The sequence below is a fragment of the Echinops telfairi genome, unplaced genomic scaffold, assembly GCF_000313985.2.
Source record: "Echinops telfairi isolate 266 unplaced genomic scaffold, ASM31398v2 ScPeMD7_7469;HRSCAF=8507_0, whole genome shotgun sequence".
Classification (NCBI taxonomy): domain Eukaryota; kingdom Metazoa; phylum Chordata; class Mammalia; order Afrosoricida; family Tenrecidae; genus Echinops; species Echinops telfairi.
The window spans coordinates 88,003,533-88,019,937 of record NW_022111372.1 but is presented as its reverse complement, the minus strand read 5'-3'; positions in this window follow the sequence as shown (position 1 = coordinate 88,019,937).

Sequence of the window (16,405 nt, the reverse complement as noted above, 5' to 3'; positions counted from 1 at the left end):
ATAAGAAAAAAATTAAAAAAAGAAGAAGAAATATACAAAAATCCCAGGTCTGTTCCTGGCCTTCATGACTGTCCAGGAACTGCCCCACAGGCCTGGAATGCCCCTTGGGGGCTCCTCAGGGGCTTCGTAGCTCTGCCTTGCTCCAGCTGCTGTCTGGTATGCTCCCTTCTTGGTTTGCTCCATTTGAGGGTGGGGGGGAGTTTTCAGACCACACTGCCTCCCTACCATGTGACCCCAGAAATGTCTTCTGTTAGTCTGCTCCAGTAAGGGGACAATGTGACACGTGCTATTGTCGGTTGCCCAGTCCCCTCTGTGTCTGATCTGGACCGGCCGGGGCACTCCTGGGCTGGGTTGCACTGCCACGGGTCCACAAGTCTGGGCTAGAAGCTGCGGGTTCACAGAGATACTGTGTTTCACTGCCCAGCACAAATTCTGCAGAGCCGTGGGGTGTCGCAGGAAAGCCCCAGTGTTGAAAGCCCCAGGGGTAGGGTGGTGGAGAAGCTCTGCAGTCACAGCTTACCATGTGTAGGCCACCAGGGGCAGAAGCTACAGGGCCACAGGTGGCCTGGCAGAGAAGCCAGTAGTCTGGGACAGACTTACCAGAAGGCCACGGTGTCCAGGTCTGCCCTGTGGGACAATCTGCAGAGGACAGCAGATGTGTTTTGATTGTGACTGTAAGAGCCACAGTCACTTGCTGTGGAGGGATCTGGCCGCAGGCTAAAGGGTCGAGGTTGGACTCCATGTAATTATTGAAGTGTTCCGCTCATGGCTGTTGGAGCCCCACATGGATGGCTGGAGTTCTGGCTGCAGTGGCATGGGCTGTAGTTGAAACATTGGCGCAGGTGCCTAAGTTACATATAGGCAACATTGGCGCAGGTGCCTAAGTTACATGTAGGCAACAGGGGTGGAGGTGAGTTCCAAACATGGCGGGTACAGCCACAGGCTGGCGGTGTGTGTGGGGCCATTCATTGTGGAGCTTGCCTTGGGTGAACTGTAGACAAGGTCTGGTTGTGGCAATTGGGGCTGCGGGCTAGTGGTGGGAGAGTACCAGGTGTGGTGGCGGAGCACCGCACGGTGAGACGGGGGCTGCTCATAGCGGTGAGAGTTGCAGGAGAACTTCTGGCAGAGCTTAGGGGCCCGGAGTGTGGCTACTGGGGCAGAGGTGGGGGTGCAGGGAGGTCACCTCCCCGGACTAGGGTGAACTCTGGATTGCTACAGGAGTTAATTCATTTTTCCGAATTTCCAACTCAGTCTCATAATCAATGAATTTACTGATCACCACGGAGCCGAGAAATATTTGAGCATAGAGCAACTTTAGGTTGGGTCAAGAGAGAGGTCAACTGACCAAGTACAGTATCATATTATAACAAGTATCAGTGTGCACCTGCCTCCTCTTTCTCTCTTTTTTTCTGATTTGTGTTTCTGGACTACCTGTTTGGATATTGGATCATATGGATTCATGATTTGGTTTTCTTTATTTTATTTACCAACCTTTTAAAAATGATTTCCTCATTTCTATCTTCCAATTCTCCAGTGAAGGTTTTCATTTCTCCATTACTTTTTAAAGAAAGCTCCAACAGCATTTTATTCCTTAAATCAAACTACAAGCAGTCTTTTTGTTTCAGGAAGGCGTCCACAATATCTCAAATTATAACTCTGAGAATATTGCTAATTAAAAATAAAAAGTCTTCTTTCCCCCGTCTGCTTTCAGCAATGTGCTTTTATCATCTGCAATGTGTCTTCTTTGACCTCTGTCATATTAGATATGATATAGTTAGTGGGGGTGGGGTGTTGAATGGAAGCACTGGGTACATGAGCTGAGGCTGTTAGGGTTTGTCTTTTCAATTATGGAGGTTCCATGTGACAGAGTAGCATTGCACCGTAGGGTTTTTCAGGTTGTATTCTTTATGGAGGGGAGCCTTGGCAGCACAATCATTACACATTCATCTGCTAGCTGAAGTGCCAGTGATTTTAACCCTCCAGCTGCTGGGTTGGAGAAAGATGTGGTAGTCTGCGTTGGTAAAAATGTTTAGCTTTGGAAACCTATAGGGGAAGTTCTACTCTATCCTGTAGGGTTGGTATGAGGCAGAATTAACTTGAGGACAGTGGGTTTGCTTTGTTTTCTTATTTTAATCTTTCTAGGAACAGATTACCTGGTCTTTCTTCTTGGAGCTGCCAGGTGGGTTTGAACCACCAGCTTTCTGGTCAGCAGCTGAGTGCATAGCCGCTTGTGCCACCAGGGCTCCCTGTGCTTCTTGTTTATTTTGGTTTTCAATTTAGGGTAATCTGGCTGCGCAGTTTAGGGATTCCCTGATGATAGTAATTCTTTCTTGTTTTTTGGCCTGGTTAAGTAGATTTTTCCACCTTCTGCTTGGGGTTGTATTTCCTATTGTTTCTGTTCAAGGTGCTGAGTCAGGGAGAAGAATGTGGTTTCAATATTTACAGTACAAACTTTTTTTTTCCATTGTAAACCTTTAATAGTCTGTTTTCAACATCATATCTTATTCTCAAGTATGATGGGAGTCACAAATGACCTAAAAAAACCCTTTTTGGTGCATAAACCACCAGTGTTTAACAAGGTTTGGGTAGAGACAGTTGCCTCCTCATGCAGAGTTTGAGTGGCAATTTGGAGCCTAACAAACATCGTAAGTAGACTCTTAACCAATCATCTCATTTGTAGTGTTACCTTAACCCCCTCTTCCAGAGGTCATGGTATTACCACTTTACCAGCCTGTTAGGGCATCTGCCGTGGAGTTCTAGTTTCCTGTTTCTAGTGTCTTCCTTCCTTTTGGTAGTTGTTTTCTCTCTCGTTCTCTTAATACCTGTAGGTATGCCTTGTTATTAGGTGAGATTGAGTTGGTTCTGACTCATAGCACGACAGAATGAAATCCTAACTGGTCTGTATCTTTCTCACAATCGTTCATTTGTTTGCGTCCACTGAAGCAGGCATTTGTCAATCCATCTCATTGAGGGCCTTCCTCTTGTTCTCTGTCCCTCCACTTTACCAAACATGATGTCTTTCTCTAGAGACTGGCCTCTCGATAACATGTTCAAAATATGTGAGATGAACTCTCACCATCTTTGTATCTAAGGAGCATTTTGACCGTATGCCTTAAATATCTCTTACTGTCTTAAGGTTAAGCTTTATGAGAGAAGGGAGCACATGTTCTATTTCCTCTAGAGCAGGACTTCTGAACAAAGAGTTGAGGATTTTTTTGAAAACCCAGAATAAGCTTTAGTAGCCAGAGTACCTGTACCCCTTGAAAAGGCATGTAAAATATGATATCTTTCTATTGACCCTTATAAGCTTTTGCCAAATTCTCAAAGGGGTCTGTGAGCCTCTCAGAACCTAAGCACCATTTCTTTTTAGACCAATGAGGCATGGGGCCAAATTTGGCTTCCTCTGACACAAGGGGGAAGGAGAATCCAACTCCATATTTGCCCAAGGATGATTCTGGTCAGACATGTCTCCAGCCTTCGTCTTTCTTCACCTTATTCTATCACCAACCATCCCTCTTACATCACTCTGTTGGGTTTGATCATCCATTTCAATGGCCATGCAGAACTCAGATAATCCTTATGATGATGGAATTTATTAAGGAAGTTAACAGGTTACAAGTCAGGATCAGAAAACATTAGAAGGCTGCAGTCCTTTTGTCCACAGCACTTCTTCTCAGCCATGTTGGCAGGCACGTCTCTCTCTTGTTCTCAGTCTCAGTCAAGTGGCTCTTTGACTTCTGCTCGGTTTGGGCAGGTGTTACAGAGCTCGTTTAGCATTGATGAGTATCCAAAGGGCATTCCCACTGCAAGATCGTACCTGTCCCCAAACACTCCGTTTTGCTCATTTGGCCCACTGGGTATGATTTCTGCTTTTGCCAGGCTCTTTCTTTATGGTCTTTATTGTCTCCATGACTCTCTGAAAGGATCCCATATGAACATAACTCCTCCTTCTGTGGTTCGTGGGATTCTCTGTTTCTGATTCTGGGTTGGCTCATGTTATAGCGAGCAGAAGGGCAAAATGGACTAATCCCAGAGTTAGAGTCCTCCACACCTTATTTACATGCTTCTGTCTAGCCATTGGATGGGAGTTACAAAGTCTATAGGAGAAGAGCTGGTCCAACACAGCCAAGTATAAGGTTCCTATGGAAGAAGATGCCATAGGCTTTAATACCTAATTTTGGAAACAAACAAACAAACAAACAAACAAACCCAGAGCAACCAAAAATTTCAGAAAATCATGTAAATGAGTAAAGTTGATCCATAAATAGGGCAATAGAAAGTGGTACAGGTGATTGTGGTCAGCCAGAGAACATATAAGCTTAAGGAGGGTAGATGTTCTTCTGCCAGTGACTGAAATGTGGGAACACAAGCACACTGTGATGTGAGCAAATCTTTTTATTTTTCAAGAGAAATTGACAGTGCATATTTATATAATGTGATACTTCGTATCTCTTTTTTGAATAGAAATTCAAAATATTATGTAGTCAAAAATCACTAATTAAAAAAGGGATGTAAACACATATGATGGCTAGATTTAGCTCTCAGATACCAATTTGTGATATTCAGTCTTATTCAGTGTCTTCTTTTGAATGTAAGGAGACTAAGATGCTGAATAAAGACAATCTCAGGTTAGTGCTGGCCATTAGAAGCCTTTGGACATGCCCTTGGGCCCCTTAAGGAAGCTCTGCAAATTAGGTGGCACTGGAGTGTGAGATATATAGGTGTGAGGGGACTCTGCTGAGTGGGTAGAACAGGGATGGAGAGAAGGTGGCTTTTGTTCATCACAGCGTAGGCTGATATAACAGAGGGTGGAGGGTTAACAGCTATGGTGCAGTTCTAGCTGGGAAGGAGTCAAGAGCTCAGGGCACAGCCAGTGGCAGTGACTAGTATCCTTGATGGTGTGTCATCTGTGAAGCAGCTTTTAAGCTCATCACAGTGCCAATGGCAAAGAGAATGAATAAAATAACAATCATTAAGAGGCTGAGGATCAGGCTCTTGGCAGTAGACACACGTAGCAATGGGCCCCAATCAGGTCTCCCACCACTTCCCATCCCTAGAGGTCACCAAGTATGCAAATGCCATGAACCCCAGGCAGAGGTGTTAAGGAGAACCATGTTGAAGAGGACCAGGTAACATGCTTGGGCACAGAGACCATCCTGCAGATGCTGATAACGGTGGATGAGCATCCACAGCAAGTCCATCTCTGCTCCTCCTTGTATATATGATGTACTAACCTCAGGGCCGGACATAGAGCAGTCCTATTAAATGTCAGTCCTGCCTTACACTGTACTCCCCGTTTCTAAGCATTTGGGGTGACTTCACCAGAGCCTTCAGGTTAAGCCACTAGAGAGAAGGCCCCCGAGAGAGTGAAGGAGGTTTCTACACTGGAGCAAATTTAGTTGAACTGAAAGAGGATCTGCAGCTAGCAGATCCTTACCCACTAGTGCCTCTTCCCCACTTCTTTAACTGCAGCCAGCAAATGGGGAGGGAAGTAGGGGTTGGATCAACGTAAAAAACATCAGTTTCTGCCTAGACTTTCAAGCAACCTGTGTGAATGTTTCAGGGGCCAAAAGTGCTCCAGAGGGCAAGGCCTCTTAAGGCAGCTTTCAGAGCCCTGCTCCATCCCCACCTCTCCATTCCCATTGGGGTATGCTCCCTCATATCTTTCTCTGCATCTCCTGAGAGCAGATGCCTTGGAGATGAAAGCCAAGAGAATGCAACAAGCCATCGGAGGCGCTCACTCAATTGATTTTTACACAAAATTTGCCTTCATGCACGAAGGATGGAAAAATGATCCCATAAATAATGGATAACAAAAACAAATGCAGGGAGGAAATCAATAGCCACACACTTGATACCGCAGGGAGATGGAAGGGGAAAATATGGAGCCCGTTCCAGCTAAACGGCACCCCCGGGAACCCCCTTCTAGCATTTCCTGTTGGGGAGGGAGAGACACAATTTGGCCCAGCAGGTCCCAGGAGTCAGTGAGCTGAGTCCATAGAGAGGGGACTAAGGGGGCTGAGTCTTATAGAGCCTCTGGCTTCAGTAGGCCTTTGGGGAGTCTGGGTTTCTCCCAATATTTTAGAGTCAGTCTTATGACCATGGAACCATCTGCTACTTCCCAACCTCCGCCCAACTCTTGTCCTGACTTCCAGCCCCCAGACTAGGGCTCATACCCTCGTTCTTTTCCTAGCCATCCAGCCTCAGGATCTCCAGGGATTTTTCAGAGCTGTCCAAAGCTGTCTATTCTTTGTCTCTGAGGTTTCTCACTTCTCTCTTTGCCGACAGGAAATTGCCTCCAGATCTAAGCCCTCCTTTCAGGGCTCCATGAGCAGTGTAGCACAGGGTAGGGAATCAAATCCTACTTTGACGATTTCCTCCTCTCGGTGATCCTTGCTAAGGAGCCCTCGTGATCCAGAGGTGAAGCACTCAGCTGCAGAAAGGTCTGTGGCTGGGAATTCCCCAGCTGTCCAGCAGGAGAAAGATGAGTATGATTCTCTAAAGCCTTTCAACCTCAGAAATTCGATGAAGCTGTTCTATTCTGTCCCTAGGGTCACTGTGAGTCAGTATGAACTTGATAGCAACTGTTGTCCCCCTCTCCCCATTTATTTACTTGCTTTGTCTTTGGACATTTTCCTTGTGCTGTCACGGAACCTTGCTGAGTTTTAGTTTGTTTTATCATTAAAAAAAAAAATAGGGCCAATAAAATCTCTTCAAGTGGTAAAACAGAAAAGGCCAAACTAGTTGCCATCTACTGTGACTCATGGGAGCCCCCTGTGTGTCAGAGTAGAACAGTATTCCACAGGGTTTTCAGTGACTGATTTTTTTTTTTTTAAGCAGATCACCAGGCTTTTCTTCCAATGCACCTCTGAGTGGATTCGAACCACCAACATGTTGGTTTGCTGCTGAACATTTAACCGTGTGCATTAGCCAGACACTCTTCCTTATGCTAGTTGGAGGGATTGTGTGGCTTCATGTACAAACAATATCTGGTATATAGTTAATTGCTCACAAAAAGTATGTAAATTTACCTCCAAGACATATCTGAAGTCTATGCCCTCTTCCACACTCACTGTGCTGAGTTTAGGACTTTATCACCTCAGGGCTTAACCCTTGCAAGAGCTTCTTACTAGTGTGCCCGCCTCTGCTCTTACCTGAGACTTTTGCTCCTCACTGTCCCCACCTTCCTTTAACACATCTGATTCTCACATGTTGCTATTTGTTCCTGTTGTATTCATTTTAATTGCAATTTATCTGACTACCCAACACAGTCATATGGCTCCAGACTGAAAAGGTGTAAAGTGGGGTCAAAGTCAACTCGATGATGGGTTTGGTTTTGGTTATTCTTTGTGTCAGCCAACCAGGGCTCTTATTAATTTCTCGTGTATCTTTACAAGATTTCTAGATATGTAATGGACAGGTCAGAAAGCAGTTCTATTAAATTGCAACCATATTTGTTTTCTTATACATAAATATAAGGAGGCTTAAAAATGTGGAAAAATGGAATCGAAAGATAATGAAAATGCTCCACAGATTTTTTTTGAAGCCCCCTTGTGTAGTGTGTGCATGTGTGTTTAATGGAGTCCCTAGGTAGTGCAAATGGTTGATCAAGCAACTATTCATTTAAAAAATTGTCAGTTTGAAGCCACCCAGAGGCACCTCGGCAGATAGCCCTGGCAATCAATCAATCACAGCCTTGAAAATCCTCTGGAACATGGTTCTACTCTTCATACACAGGATCCTCATTAGTCGGAAGATGTGTATATAAATATATACTTGATAATATTATCATTTATTTATTATGATTTTGGTATTTTATTATATTATTTAATTAATATGACAATATATTATGTTATATATTGTATCTATATTCTGGCCACTGAGTATCCTATGAGTGCAGAGCAGAATTGGACATAGTATTTCATCCTGTGTACATAATGTATTCACCAGTCACTTATTGTTGGAGTTTAGTTTTACCACCTCCCTATACCTCAGTCCTTTGCTTTTACAAGCAATGCTGATATGAATAGTCTTGTGTGTACGTGGTGTCACAATATATCTATGGGATAAGTTATGAGATGTATAATTGACAGGTCACAGAGGATGTGCTTCTTGACTTTCATCATTATTGCCAACTTACTCTCCTTAATGTTATACTCTGAGCACACCAGTAATGGGAGAGTACCTATTTCTCCCCACTCTTGGCCAACATTGCCAGTCAATCCCAGGATGCCCCCCACACTTCCTTCAGCAGCTGTTACCTATCTTTCCCCCTCCACTCATTCCTCAGTCTGCCTGAACTCTCTGCTCCTCCAATCATTCAGACACATCACGGCTTCCCCACACTGCCCTGTTCTTTTCACATGCTGCTCCCTCTGTCTAGTAAGATTCTAGTTCATCCTCGATTCCTTGTTCAAGGCCAAGGTCTTCTCCTCTGTGTTATTCCTTGCCCTTCCTAGATGTGAGTCAGTCCTTCTCCTCTTCTCCCCTAGCCCCCTGTGTATGAGGTTTTTGTAGTGCTTATCACAAATGTCATGCTCATTTACCTGCTTATACTTCAGGTGTCACTCCGCTCTGCATCCTCGGTGAATATTCTAAGTGCTCCATTAATATTTGCATGGAGGACATGCAAGTGTCATGCTCAGCTCTGTCGGAAAAACAGAGATGAAAAAGGCAGGAGCCCTGCAACAGAGGAACATGTAGAGCTTATTAGGGCTCTCTCTTTCTGGAGAAGTGGTTGCATGCTCCAGTAACTGCCACAAAGAATCCACATGAACATTACAATGAGCTGTGCACAGAGGAATGGGGGGCATGGCTGCTCCAGAGAGACTAGAACACACACAAGCCCGTTGTAAATTTCATTTTGAGGAAGGGATGAGAATAAAAGGACTTTGCAAAGGTAAACAGGAAACTCAGAAGTGTCATGTGTATGAGACTTTATCTGCAGAAAAATGAAGCAAGACCCTTACCTCACTCCATGCAGAAGAATAAACTCCAGGTGGATCACAGACCTAGAGGTAAAACCCCAAACTATTAGGGCCATTAATGAGGGAATTGGGACAAACCTGAAAACCTAGGCACAAGGAATACATAGGCTATCGGAAATCAGGAAGGACACAAACACAGAGGAGGCACAAATCGACCAGTGGGATATACCAAAGATAAAACACCTGTGTACATTGAAAGAATTCCTCAAGAGAGTAATAAGAGAGTCCACCGAATGGGAAAACATCTTTAGCAATGACACATCAGACAAAAGCCTTATTACTAAAATCTACAGTACTCTGCTAACTTACAAGAAGAAAAAGCCCAATTGTCCACTGAGTAGGTGGGCAAAGGACCTGAGCTTCTAGAAGCTTCTCAAGGGCAGAAATCCAAATGACCAATAAAGATATGAGATATCTAGCCATATGAGAAATGCAAATTAAAACAACAATGAGTTGCCACCTAATACCCTCAAAGATAGCCCAATTCAAGAAATCAGAAAGTAACAAGTGTTGGAGGGGCTGTGGGGAGATAGGAACTTTTGTCCACTGCTGGTGGACCTGTAGGTATATACAGTTATTATGGAAATCGATTTGGCCATATCTAAAGCAGTTGGCAATTGAGCTATCATACGATCCAGCAATCCCCCTACTGGGTATATAGCCAGAAGAGACAAGAAACAAACCATGGCTAGATATCTGTGCCCCAATGTTCATCACGGCGCAGTTCACAATTGCAAGGAATTGTAAGCAACCTAAATTTCCATCAACAGACAAATGGATTAAAAAACGGTGGTACGTACATACAATGGAGTATTACGCATCCCTAAAAAGCAGTGATGAGCACATGAAGCACATCGCTGCATGGGGAGAACTGGAGGAAATTATGCTAAGTGAAGTAAGTCAATCACAAAAGGACAAGTACAACATGAGTCCCCTGAAGTAAGCTCAAAAAATCCAAAAAGGGCATAGGGAAGAAGCTACTGTATACATAACGTACCTGGGGTGAGGTCCAGATAATATGGCAGGGGCCAGACTAAAGTCAGGGATACATATGGTAGCCAACTAAAAAGGAGGGTAAAAAAAAGACATAGGTAGCCGGGGGAAAAGGGCACTAACCCACCCAAGGAGAGGGTGTTGTTTATATCTCCACAGGGAAAGAGGGACCAGGCTTCAACCCTGTGCTCCAAGACAAGAACACAACACACTGACATGAAGCAGGGAACCAATAGAGAAGCCTGAGGGGCTGGCCCCATTACCAGCTAAGTGGACTCCCCCCCTCCCACCCCTGACCCCTGAAGAATTCACTTCAGAGGACAGCACTGAAGCTACAGCTCAAAGAGAAGCTCCTGATCAGAGCACACAGGAACCAACGAGGGGGGAGGGAAAAAAGAATGAAGCACATCCTGGCCCACCAAGCCCTGAGGACAATATTTCTGCTCAGAGCAGCCAATGCACAGAGAGGACCATAGGGCCAGCCCCACCACGAGACACAACATTCCTCACTGACTCATAGCACCATGGGGAATAGCACTGGAGACGTATAGCGGGAATTGTGCCCTCCCTGAGCCCACCACTCTGGAGTGAGACATTGGGGGTGTGCAACAGAGCAGCAAGGGGAGCAGAGCAACGAAATTCCCAGGAAATACCAAAAATAGATGGTAGGGCCAGGGCGTGGCCTGGAAAACACTTGTAAAGGTCAACAAATAGACCTTGAACTATTTATAGGGTTTTTGTTGTTGTAGCTATTGTTGCTTCGTTGTGCTCTGTCTAGTGTTTGTGCATATTGTCACTGCATGTCTATCTGGATGGGATAGGCGGGATCAACAAGCTGGAAGAGAGAACAACAGGATGACAGTTCTGGGGGACATGGGAGAGGTGGAGGTGGGGGAAAGGAAGTGGTGTTAACAAACCCAGGGACAAGGGAACAATAAGTGATCGATTAAAAATCGATGGAAAGGAGGGTGTAGGAGGTCTGGCAGGGCTGGATCAAGGTCAATGTAGCCGAGAGGAATTTCTGAAACCCAAATGAAGGCTGAACATGATAGTGGGACAAGAGGAAAGTACAAAGAAATAGAGGAAAGAACTAGGAGGCAAAGGGCATTTATAGAGATCTAAATACAGGCATATACATATGTAAATATATATATGACAAAGGGGAAATAGATCTATGTACATATATTTATAGGTTTAGTATTAAGAAAGCAGATGGACATTGGACCCTTACTCAAGTACTCCCTCAATGCAAGAACACTTTGTTCTAATAATCCAGCACTCTGAGATGCTCACTGCCCCGACAGGATCGCTGAAGACAAAGCGGGCGCAAAGGCGAAAGTGGTGAAGAAAGCTGATGGTGCCCGGCTATCAAAAGATATAGAGTCTGGGGTCTTAACGGCTTGAGGGTAAACAAGCGGCCATCTGGCTAAGAAACAACAAGGCCCACATGGAAGAAGCACACCAGCCTGTGTGATCATGAGATGTTGATAGGATCAGGTATCAGGCATCAAAGAACAAAAGATCATATCATTGTGAATGAGGGAGAGTGCAGAGTGGGACCCAAAGTCCACCTGTAAGCAACTGGACATACCCTTACAGAAGGGTTGCGGGGAGGAGACGAGCCAGACAGGGTGCAGTGTAGCAATGATGAAACATAGTAGAAAGTTTTCTTCTAGTTCCTAAATGCTCCCCCCTCCCCACTATCATGATCCTAGTTCTCCCCTACAAATCCGGCTAGACCAGAGGATGTACACTGGCACAGATAGGAACTGGAAACACAGGGAACTCAGGACAGATGTTCCCTTCAGGACCAGCGGTGAGAGTGGCGATACCAGGAGGGTGGAGGGAAGGTGGGGTAGGAGGGGAAACCAATTACAAGGATCTACATATAATCTCCTCCCTGAGGGATGGACAACAGAAAAGTGGGTGAAGGGAGACATCGGACAATGTAAGATATGACAAAATGATAATAATTTATAAATTATCAAGGGTTCATAGGGAAGGGGGGAACGGAGGGAAGGGAAAAATGAGGAGCTGATACCAAGGGCTCAAGTAGAAAGCAAATGTTTTGAGAATGATGATGGCAACAAATGTACAACTGTGCTTGATACAATGGATGTATGTGTGGATTGTGATAAGAGTTGTATGAGCCCCCAATAAAATGATTTAAAACAACAACAATAACACAGTATCCAGTCCAGCTTTATAGGAGCCCTGGTGCAGTAGTGGTTTCTCAATGGGCTCGATTCACAGGGTCAGCAGTTCAAAACCACCCAAAGCTACTGAGGCAGAGAACAGGGCTTTCTCTCATAAGCAGTTATGGTCTTGAAACCTCAAACAGGGGCAGGACTACCCTGTCCTATACAGTCACTGTAAGTCCGCATTTACTTGATGGCAGGGAGCTTTTGTTTCTTTTTAAAATCCTACTTTATGCTCTTTAGATGTTACCCCACTTCCCAAACCCAAACCCAGTGCCATCAAGTCGATTCCAACTCTTATAGACCCTATAGAACAGATTAGAACTCTTCCTTGGCTAAGAAGCTTTACAGGAGTTTGGTTTATGCTCATCTTTCTCATAGGATATGTAATTGCCAGGTTAAAGAAGATGCACATTTTTATTTTGATAAATATTGCCAACTATCTCTGTACAGGATTTTTTTTGGTATGCCTGACCCATGCCATGGTATTTTCAATTGTCTCCTAAGCATGTGAAAGTTGGACACTGAATTAGGAAGACCGAAGAAAAATCAATGCATTTGAACTATGGTGCTGGCAAAATATAGTTAACGTTCCGTGAACTGCCTAAAGAACAAAGAAAGCTGTCTTGGAAGAAGTGCGACCAGAATGCTCCTTAGAACCAAGGATGGCAAGACTTTGTCTCATGCACTTTTGGACATGTTATCAAGAGAGACCAGGCCCCAGAGAAGGACATCATGTTGGGAAAAGTGGAGGGGCAGCGAAAACCAGGAAGGCCCTGAGGAACTTGAGTGAGACAGTGGCTGGAACGAGGAGCTCCAACCTAAGAACCATTGTGAGGGTGGCCCAGGCCGGGCCGCGTTCTGGCCTGTTGAAAGTCGGGTTGCTATGGTTGGAATTGACTCAAGGGCACCCGACAAGCATCTCTCTATAGCTTTGAACACACTGCAGAACACTTCGAAAACATGTTTTCTTGAGATGCTGAATCGGCTAATGGTTACCAAGTGCCAGTGGCGGTTGTAAAGTTGATTCCAACACAAATGATTCCAGGTGCGCACCGTAGAACTGCTCCATAGGGTTTTAAAGGCTGTGACCCTTTGGGAGCAGATCATCAGGCACCCCAGGCTGGGCTCAAACCATCAATCTTTCAGTTAATAGTCAAGCACTTAACCATCTGATCCATCCAAGGACTCCCAATACCAGGCAGAAGTGATGGCAAATACAGTTTATAGTTCAAGAAACCAATATAAGATAAAGAAAAAGTATTGGAAAGGAGAAGATGAGAAAAAAGCAAATATGGAGAAGTTTAGTTTAGGCATACCAATCACTTAACTGAACCGGAAGAATAATTGAACTTCTCCTTCTCTTGACTACCTGATTTGAAACCCCAAACCTGTCAGAGGAACTTGATCCTTAATGTAGATTATTATTTTATAAATAATTAAGAAGAGCAATATCTCTCCACTTACTGACTGTCATAACAAAAGAGATAGGAGGAAAACTAAGACATTGTCTACCCAAAGAGCCCAGCATTTGGACAGTGTAAAGTCACTAAATAATTCAACAGCTATTTGAAAGTATAGTGTTTTGTAATTTCGACAGAACATCTTAGTCTGGCTCTCTGTCGTGCAGAATTTTAAAAAAATGCTCGCCTCCATGGAGATGTGTTTCTACGAGAAATGGGAGTTGAGTGGAAATCCTGGTCAGGAAAAGAGGGCTGTCTAATGAGAGAGCCTCATGTTTACTTTGATTTTAAATTTTCATGAGATGGCCGAAGGTGGGGTCTAACCATTTTTAAAATTATTAGTATTTAAACAAATTTTTCATCGTATCAAACACATTTGACATATGTTACCATTATCGTTTCAAAACATTTTATTTCTACTTGAGCCCTTGGTATCAGCTCAGGTCTAACCATTTTTTAGCATCATCTTTGCTTTCTCAGTGCCCACACATTTTTGCCCTGACTATACATAGCATGACCCTGAATGCCCACCCAGAGAGGGAAGACCCAATATTATGTAGGAGGTGATTGCAACATAATACCAAGAAGAAGAAAGGAACGAATGTAGCTGCCAGGAACTGTTGCAGTGAAGTTGATCAGATCCTGCTCTGACTTGCTCTCAGCAACTGGAAACACCAGATCAATGACACCTGGAGGAGGATGCTCTACAGAGAGAAATGAAGCAGAGGGATGCAGTTTCAGGAGGGCTGATCTAAAGGAACGCACCATTCACAATTTCTTGTTGGTTTACTTATATCTAGGAGTCCCTGGGTCATGCAAGGGGTTACTGATTTTGTCTGCTAACTGAAAGGTTGGAAGTTCAAATCCACCTAGAAGCACTTTGAAAGTAAAGCCTGACAACCTACTTTCAAAAACCCTATGAGCACAGTTTTACTCTGACATGTGTGTGTGTGTGTGAAAGGGTAGGGTGTGTGTGTGTGGGGGGGGAGGGTGTCCCTTGAGTAGGAGTCAACTCAATGATAACTAATATTTATATCTTACCATACTAGAGAATTCCACTCAGCTACAGAAAATGAGAAATTGTCCTGAGTGTGATTGGGAAGGAATAGAGCATTATAAATAAGAGTCTACGTAACTGGTTATCTAGGCCTTACAATTCTTTGGCTGTATGACCTTGGCATGTTTCTCTATCTCGGTGTGTTTTAGTTTTGTAATCTTTAGTACATAGGTTATAATCCTTCCCACATAGGGTTGTTGTGAAGATCACACCAGGAAATTGCAAAGTAGTGGAACCGTGCCTGGCACATGGTAAATACTCGGTACTTTTCAGCTACTATTATTATTTTTGCCGTTAGCTCCTCAGACCCCCCAGGATTTAGGATCAGAAGGTAGCTAGTTACCAAGAACAGAGCTCTGTGTTTAATGTGGCTATTGAGTGAGAGCCTTCCGCAACTATTATTGGCAAGACAGACTCCTGTGGATGAGTTATGTAAGTGGCATCCCAGAGGTCCCGGCATGGATGCAAACCAATTAAGTTAAGCACTTACCGCAATCACAAGTGCAACTCATAGGTTTAAAAGAGGGAAGGGAGTGCATGTGAACTTGGCTTTGCAGGACTTCACTTTGTCTAGTCTATTTGAAATATAGTCTGTAATTCTTCATTCTAGTTCCAAATTGGGGAGCACTTTTCACCTAATGAAGTATAGAATCTGGATCAACTTCTTACTGGCTGTATAACTTTGGATATTTACTTATATGCTCTAAGACAATGCTTATTTATTTTTTTTAAAGGTCGTTCAGAAATCACAATCTGAATTTTGATGCACAGGGAATGTAATGCTAGGAGTTAAAAGTGCTTAGTTAACTTTTAACTCCTAGTATTAAAATTGTTGGGAAGGCTAGAGGCATGGGTTCTAGGTGTACCATGCAGAAACATCTAGAGCACAACAGAACATTCACACCAGGAGAGAGGTGTTGCTCTTGGCCCAATTAGGATGGTGAAGAAACGGCCACTTGCTGCTGCTGACATCAAGATTCTACCATTTTGACTCATATCTAGGGATCCAGAAGTGGCCATTGCCACTGCAATTGTCTGGACACTGGACCGCTGAAATCAGCTGTCACTATTAGTACAACTGCCAGGTGAAAATAGCAAACATATCAGAGAATTGTTCTTCACCACCACCATCTACCTTCAAAATCTTACCCAAAGCATCTAATTAATGGCACTTATCACCATCTAGAAACCTAGCTGCAGAGGGCTCTGGAGGAGTAATTAGCTTTCCACCCTCTGAAAAAACAGGAAAGCACTTCAAAGAGATGGCAGTTAGTGCAGAGAATAAATAGACTATATCTAGCCCAGAAACTAATAATAGTGATTGCTCATAGAGGCAATTTGTGGATTGAATAAGACATCGAAGTACAGTGAACACTACCTACTAAAAATGGGCAATCAAATCAAGTATTTCTACTACTATGGTAGTACGCCATGCTTCATCTTTTAAAAATCTCCACTTCTTCGTGTCAGGACGACTTTCCTTTGAGGGTGGGGGCACAGTCTATTTGGATTATTGTCCTTTATGGCTTTGTTCCTACCTGCGGACATGGTACAGGTGCTTGTAAAACTCTTCTCGTCTATGTGCCAGTGTCTCAGAGAATCTCTTTAACTACCGTCTATGCCAATAAAACTGTTAGGAAAGAACAGATTGCGCGAAGGCAAACAATCACACAGAACATAAAGAAAATTTACCTTTGTGTTAGTCTA